The sequence below is a fragment of the Cucurbita maxima genome, unplaced genomic scaffold (assembly GCF_002738345.1).
Source record: "Cucurbita maxima cultivar Rimu unplaced genomic scaffold, Cmax_1.0 Cma_Scf00001, whole genome shotgun sequence".
NCBI lineage: Eukaryota > Viridiplantae > Streptophyta > Magnoliopsida > Cucurbitales > Cucurbitaceae > Cucurbita > Cucurbita maxima.
The window spans coordinates 5,570,764-5,578,855 of record NW_019272017.1 but is presented as its reverse complement, the minus strand read 5'-3'; the positions used below and the strand labels follow the sequence as shown (position 1 = coordinate 5,578,855).

General features: G+C 30.7%; 1 long non-coding RNA gene across 1 annotated transcript; it reads right to left on the bottom strand.

Annotated features, from left to right (window-relative positions):
• Positions 1 to 2,071: 2,071 nt before the first annotated feature.
• LOC111488450 lies at positions 2,072 to 5,337 on the bottom strand. Its single transcript, XR_002719204.1, has 3 exons — positions 5,076 to 5,337; positions 3,135 to 4,775; positions 2,072 to 2,382 (listed from the first exon to the last, which is right to left on the bottom strand). It is a non-coding gene; the product is annotated as an uncharacterized LOC111488450 (long non-coding RNA).
• Between the last annotated feature and the right edge of the window lie 2,755 nt (positions 5,338 to 8,092).

Here is an 8,092-nt window from a genome sequence, read left to right as displayed (position 1 = left end):
AGAAATGATTGTAACCACGGCATCCAATATTTGAAATTAACCCCATTTTGAAACAACCATATTTCAAAATAGCATATTAATAGCATATTTGGCAACATCCCAAAAACCAATATTTCAATTCACCATTATTTCTATAATCAACCTCCCGCAACAAATATCATTTCAATACATCCATATAACAACAAATGACACCTATCATATCTAGATAATTACTGTTACAAGACAACCAAAGTTTGAATAAGCAACCAATTTTTTTGCAACAACCATTATCTTTTCAAGATAGCCATATTTCAAAATAGCACACATATCGAACAACCATTATTTTGGATACTATCAACGCAACCATGACATCTTAGGAAATGATTGTAACAATCATTGGAAGATATAGCTATTTCATTAAAGCACAAAAAGACATCCATTATATCGAGATAATAATTGTATCTTATTTTGAATTCTATCAAAGCAATCAATATATTTCAACAATTATTGTAACAAAGGAACAGATACTTCACGTATCAAGGCAACCATTATACCTAGACAATTGTTGTATCAAGACAACTAATATTTCGCAACCATTGTCATTATGAGGCACAATCAATATTTCAGGTAGCCAATATTTTGAATCTTATTAAAGCATCTATTGTGCCTGGACAAAAGGCAACCAATATTTCACAACAATTATAATTTCGAGACAACCATATTTCAAAACAACATATCAAGGCAACTGTCATGTCTGGACAATTATTGTACCAAGACAACCAATATTTCAAACCACCGTTGTTTTTAGGTCCCATCAAGGCAACCTATGTCCAAACAATCATTGTAACAAGGCAACCGATCATTCGCACCGATAATCATTTCAAGATAGCAACCAATATCATTTCGAGATCAAAGCTATAACAAGATAACCTAAATTTCGCAACAATTATCATTTCAAGACACCTAGTATATCAAAGCAACCATTATTATACCAAAACAATTGATATTCCGTAGAAATTATCATTCCCAGATAACCAATATTTTAAATTATAGAAATATATATAGCTATATCTCAAAATAGCATACCAAAGCAACTGATATTTAGCAACCATTATCATTTATAGACTACTAAATTTAAAAAGCTAATCAAGACAACAAAAAATCATGTTTGGACAAAGATAACTAAATTTCGAGCCAAGAATAGTACCTAGAGAGATGTTAAGTCATAAATAATACCAATATCATATTTTATGACCAAAAGAAGTTAAAATATTTATGATCACTACTGGATTTAAAAGAAAAACAGCCGCGGGTTGTTTTTTAAAATTACTATTTAAAGTAAAATGAAGAGGTTCAAAGATAATGTAAAATAAAGGAGAAAAAAGAAGAAACAAAACATAAATTGTTTTTAAAAACCCGCTCGAAAAAATCTCAAGAATTAATGAAGCATCAAAATAAATATAAACATATTCAATAATCAAGAACTTACATGACAAACACAATCAAATTCATCACATTAAATCTCCCCTCTACTTAAGCAAATTGATCCGATACATTATGCTCCTCCAATACNTAGAAAGTACAAAAGGCATAATACCAAAAAAAAAAAAAAAAAAAAAAAAAAAAAAAAAAAAAAAAAAAACAGACAGATTTTCCAAGGAGTCTGGAACAAATTTAAGTTTTAGCCATGCATCCAAAGAGTTTAGATAGTGGTAGCCACAATGTGTCAGCACATTCAATATTTTCTAACAAGAGATCATATGACAACACCAATGAAATTCGAAGATTGATATAAAACTTTTGACGTTAAAATAGCTTAAGTAGACAGGAAAATAAGGAGACAATTGGTATTATTTGACAGTTTAAGAAAAATTTAGTGGTTTAAGATGGTTTTTAAGTTACTGAGATATGTAAAGCTATTACAAATGTACAAACATCAAATGAAACCGTGATCAAATTTCGCGACAAAAGAAAAGATAAGACAAGGAAATAAGAACAAAATTAGGTTTTCAGAAAAGAGATCTAATAGCATACTCCATGTGACAGTACACTACTCATTCAATGTCTAATGAAGTGCATCTAGAATTAAAGAAGACTTGGAACTCAAAAAACTCTATAAACTTAAGTAAAATAGTAACAATGATCATTAAGAAACTTCTAACCGCATTGTATATCTATGAACCAAATCCGAATAGTTGAAATTGAGGTTGCATAGGAGACACCTGAGAATAAGATAAAACCATACCAGTTGCCACATTCCTTCCATTCATGAAAATTCTCCAAAAACATCCCGGTTCTTTGGCATTTAAACCATGATTGGACCCAAGAGTAGAAGGACGGCTTGACAGTAACTAAAAAGTGGACTCACGACCTAGACTCCAAATTGTTTGAACTTGATGGGTTCTGAAAAATTCATATGAAAACCATGATGATTTTGCAAATATCGAGGGTAGAACATAATCGATTCATGATGAATTTGTAAGGATGCCCAATCGACTTTAAAGAATCAAACCTAAACTTTAACCTACTTATCTACGAAGGTTGAAGGCCAATTGATATGTTCGATATGTTGAGACAATTATCTTACTGAACTAAATCATGATGAAACAACTATCATATATGTCTAGACAATTATTATAACATGCCATAATTATCATTCAAATGCAACAAATCAATGATTAAGTCTACTTAAAAATGAAAATAATTGAAACCATTAGACCATAAGGAACAATTATATCTGGACAAAAATATTATAATGGAAACAACAGATATTTCAAGACAACTATTAAACTAAAGCAACCATGATGTAATTACAATTGAGGCAACATATATTTCAGTACAAATATAGATCAAAGCAATCATGATGAAACAACTATCATATATGTCTAGACAATTATTATAACATGCCATAATTATCATTCAAATGCAACAAATCAATGATTAAGTCTACTTAAAAATGAAAATAATTGAAACCATTAGACCATAAGGAACAATTATATCTGGACAAAAATATTATAATGGAAACAACAGATATTTCAAGACAACTATTAAACTAAAGCAACCATGATGTAATTACAATTGAGGCAACATATATTTCAGTACAAATATAGATCAAAGCAATCATCGCGTCCAAACATTTAATGAATAAATTATACCAAGGAATCTGATATTTCACAACAAATATCATTATGAGGCAACCAGGATGGGAATTTTGCAACAACAATCATTTCGAAACAATCAAAATACCAATATTTTAAGAACCATTCTGTTAAAACAATTATGGTAACAAAAGTCAATCAAATATTTCGGAACAATTATCATTTCAAGACAACCATATTTTGAAACAACATATCAAAGTAACCATCTTATCTAAACAATTATTGTAACAAGACAACTAATATTTCGAGCAACCAAAATTTTGGATTCCATCAAGACCCAACCGTCATGTTTGGTCAATTATTGTACCAAGACAACCAATATTTCGAGCAACCATTATTTTTTATTCTATCATGAAAACCAACCATCATGTCTGGACAATTATCATTTAGAGACACCATATTTCGAAACAACATATCAAAGCAACCATCATGTCTGGACAATTATTGTACCAAGACAACTAATATTTCGAGTACCAATATTTTGGATCCCATCGAGGCAACCAACCATCATATGTCCAGACAATTATTGTACTAAGACAACCAATATTTTGGATTCCATTGGGGCAACCAACCATCATGTCTGGACAATTATTATACCAAGACAACAAATATTAAGAGCAACCAATATTTTGGATTCCATCGGGGCAACTAACCGTCATGTCTGGACAATTATTGTACCAAGATAACCTATATTACGAGCAACCACTATTTGTCTGGACAATTATTGTACCAAGACAACCAATATTTTGGATTCCATCGGGGCAACCAACCGTCATGTCTGGACAATTATTGTACCAAGACAACCAATATTTTGGATTCCATCGGGGCAACCAACCGTCATGTCTGGACAATTATTGTACCAAGACAACCAATATTTTGGATTCCATCGGGGCAACCAACCGTCATGTCTGGACAATTATTGTACCAAGACAACCAATATTTTGGATTCCATTGGGGCAACCAACCGTCATGTCTGGACAATTATTGTACCAAGACAACCAATATTTTGGATTCCATCAGGGCAACCAATCATCATCCAACCGTCATGTCTGGACAATTATTATACCAAGACAACCAATATTTTGGATTCCATCGGGGCAGCCAACCATCATGTCTGGACAATTATTGTACCAAGACAACAAATATTTCGAGCAACCATTAATTTTGATTTCATCGAGGCAACCAACCATTATGTCTGGACAATTATCATTTCGAAACAGCCATATATTAATTTTGATTTCATCGAGGCAACCAACCATTATGTCTGGACAATTATCATTTCGAAACAGCCATATATTGAAAAACGTATCAAACCAACCAACCATCGTGTCTGGACAATTATTGTACCAACATTATTTTCGATTCTATCATAGCAACCAACCATCATGTTTGGACGATTAACATTTCGAGACAACCATATTTCAAAACAACATATCAAAGAAACCATCATGTCTGGACAATTATGTCTCGACCCACATCAAAGAAACGACCAATATTTTGAGCAAACATTATTTATCATGGCAACCAACCATCATGTTTAGACGATTAACATTTCGAGACAGCCATATTTCGAAACATATCAAAGAAACCATCATGTCTAGACAATTATTATACCAAGACAACCATTATTTCGAGAAACTATTAATTTTGATTCTATCGAGACAACCAACCATTATGTTGGGACAATTATCATTTCAAAACAGCCATATTTAGAAAAACATATCAAAGCAACCAACCATGACAATTATTGTACCAAGACAACCAATATTCTGAGCAAACATTATTTTGTTTTTTATCATGACAACCAACCATCACGTTTGGATTAACATTTCCATATTTTGAAACAACATATCAAAGAAACCATCATGTCTAGACAATTATTGTAACAAGACAACTAATATTTAGAGCAACCATTATTTTGAACTCCATCAAGGCAACCAACCATTATGCTAAGACAATTATTGTACCAAGACAGCCAATATTTATGGCAACCATTAATTTCGATTCTATCATGACAACCAATAAGTCTGAACAATTATTATAACAAGACAACTAATTTTTTCGCAACAATTATCATTAAAAGATAACCATATTTCAAAATAGCATACTATTTTAGATTCTATCATAACAACCATGATATAATAAATCATCATTTCCAGATAGCTATATTTCTAATTTCTAAATAGCATATCAAAACAACCATATATATCATACAAGGCCCCTAATCAATTAACATTTCAAGAAATATCTTAAAATAGCCATACAACCATTATATTTGGATAATTATTGTACCAAACAACCATTATCACTATTTAGAGCAACTACAACCATTCAATTATTTTAACAAGTTAGTAGCTATATTTCATAACAATTATCATTTCCAAACAACTAGCATACAAAAGCAACCATTATATCTACACAATTATTGTAACAGCAACAATTATCATTTTTGTTATAACCAATATTTCAAGCTGACTATTATCTTGGATTTTATAAGGCACCCACTGCAACCATTATTTCGAGACAGCCGTTGTTTTGGATTCCATGAAGACAAAACAATCATGTTTGGACAAAGAAAACCGAATTTTAATCCAACAATCAGAGGTCATAAATAATAACAAGATCATAAAGGTAAAATATTTACGATACTGAGTACAATAGATCAGTATCAAATTAAAAAAAAACAGCAGTTGGTTGTTTTTAAAATTACTGTTTGTATATATACTAATTCCACTGTTTTTATATACATCCTACATAAATAAATGAATAAAAATAAAAATATATTATTAAAAGCCTTAATATTTAAAGTAAAATGAAGGGATTAAAAAATAATGAAAAATAAAGGAAAAAGAAGAAACAAATTAAGAAAATAAAATCATAAACGTGTTTTTCCACAGAGCATTGTTCTCCAAACATGAAATGTTTTTAAAGTAAAAGGGATTAAAAAATAATGAAAAATAAAGGAAAAAGAAGAAGAAACAAATTAAGAAAATAAAATCATAAACATGTATTTCACCAGAGCATTGTTCTCCAAAGATAAAATTGTTTTTAAAAACCAGCTTGATAAGTATAAACGTATTCAATCAATCAAGAAATTACATGACAAACACGAAAAACCAAAAGGGATCTCTAAGCCAGCACATCTGTGGCATTTGATCGGAGATGCACCGCATTAAATCACTCCTCTTCTCCTCTTAAGAAAACTGATCCAATACAGGATACTCTAATAGTTAGCTAGAGAATCAATCAAATCTTCTCCAAATGGAAAAACCAACTTCTAATAAGTAACAGACCAATACGACTCCAAGTGAGAAACACCAAAACAAATAGAGAATATCAAATGCATTAACCGAAAACTGGTATAACACCATACAGCACAAAGGGGTATAAGAGGATAATCATAACTGGGAATAAGAGAAAATCATACTAATTTACCACATTCCTTCCATTCATGATAGTGCGCCAAAAGCATCCCGCTTCCTTGGCATTCGAACCACGATTGGACTCGAGTAGAAGGACGGCTTGACCGTTACTAAAAGTGGGCTTGCGACCTAGACTCCAAACTGTTTGAAATTGATGGATTCTGAAAACCTCATATCAAAACCGAATCGCGAGAAGAGGAAAAAACCAAGGCCTAATCGACTTTAGAAAAACCTGGACGATTTTGTAAGGAGATGATTGAAAAATCAGAACGGAATCCAACTCTGAAGAACAGGATGGCTTTGCTAAAAGAGAAGAAAGAAAAACCAAAACGTAATCAAAACCAAAACGTAATCATCTTTCCGAAGACGACTTTTCAAAGAGAAAAGAGGGAAATCGAAGTCAAAGAGTGGTGATTCGGGAGTACGAAGAACTCGACTCCCGATTGTTTCAATTCTACGCATCTTAACAAAATCAAACCTAAACTTGGAAAAACTAAAACCCTAATCTATTTCAGAAAAATCTGGATGTTGTTGCAAAGAGAAAAGTGGAAAAAGGCACAAATCTCAGCAATTTCATTAGAAACTCGATGTTTCTACAAAGGTTGAAGATCTAAACCCTAAGAAAAATCAGAAGAAGAGGGAGATTTTGCAGAGAGAAGAGGGAAAAACAAGAGAACTCATAATGGGGATTGGACAGGGAGAAAGAAGGCAACACTATTTATGAAGAAACCAGAAAGACGCGGTCAAATATAGCCGTTACAGAAACTTGCGTGAAGAAGAAGCTAATAAATAACTAAAATAAAATAATTAAATTATTTAATTTTAATTTAGAAAAGAATGGAATGGGCCTAATTAATGTAAAAAAGGGCCAACGAAATTCCCCAAGTTAAAGGGCTTACAAAGCCCAATACAAGGTTTTAGTTCATTACCGGATTAAAACAGGCGATGTCGTTGTGAATTTAAATCTTGAAATTATAAAATAATCAAAACTCTAATTTTAAAGTTCATAATATGTGATTTTAATAATTATTGACATTAAAAGTGTTTTTCAACTTAAAAAAAGTTTTAAACGTTTTAAAACTTTTTTGAGATAAGATATAAAGTTTAAAAAAAAAATTAACTCAAATTCCATAAATCAATGGATATTATTTATTTATTATTATTATTATTTTTTTTGTAATTAGGAAGATATAGGGAAAATATATATATATATATAAAACAGTTAAACCTCATAAACACACAAGTTTTCCTAAAATTACGAGATAATTCAAAATTAAGGAATGTTTAAATCTGAAAAAAAAAAGATTTTTTTTTTTTTTCAAACCCCATTCGAATAATATTAATATTTAATCGAATTTAAAAATTTTAAACTTCAAACCACACATACTTTATATTTTGAAAACATTTAAAATAACAGGATAATCAAATCTCTACGCGTATTTGTTTAACATTAAAAATATATCTAAAACTTAGAAAATGGAAAAAAAAAAAAAAAAAAAAAAAAATCCAATCAAGCTTTTTCAAAGGAAAAGA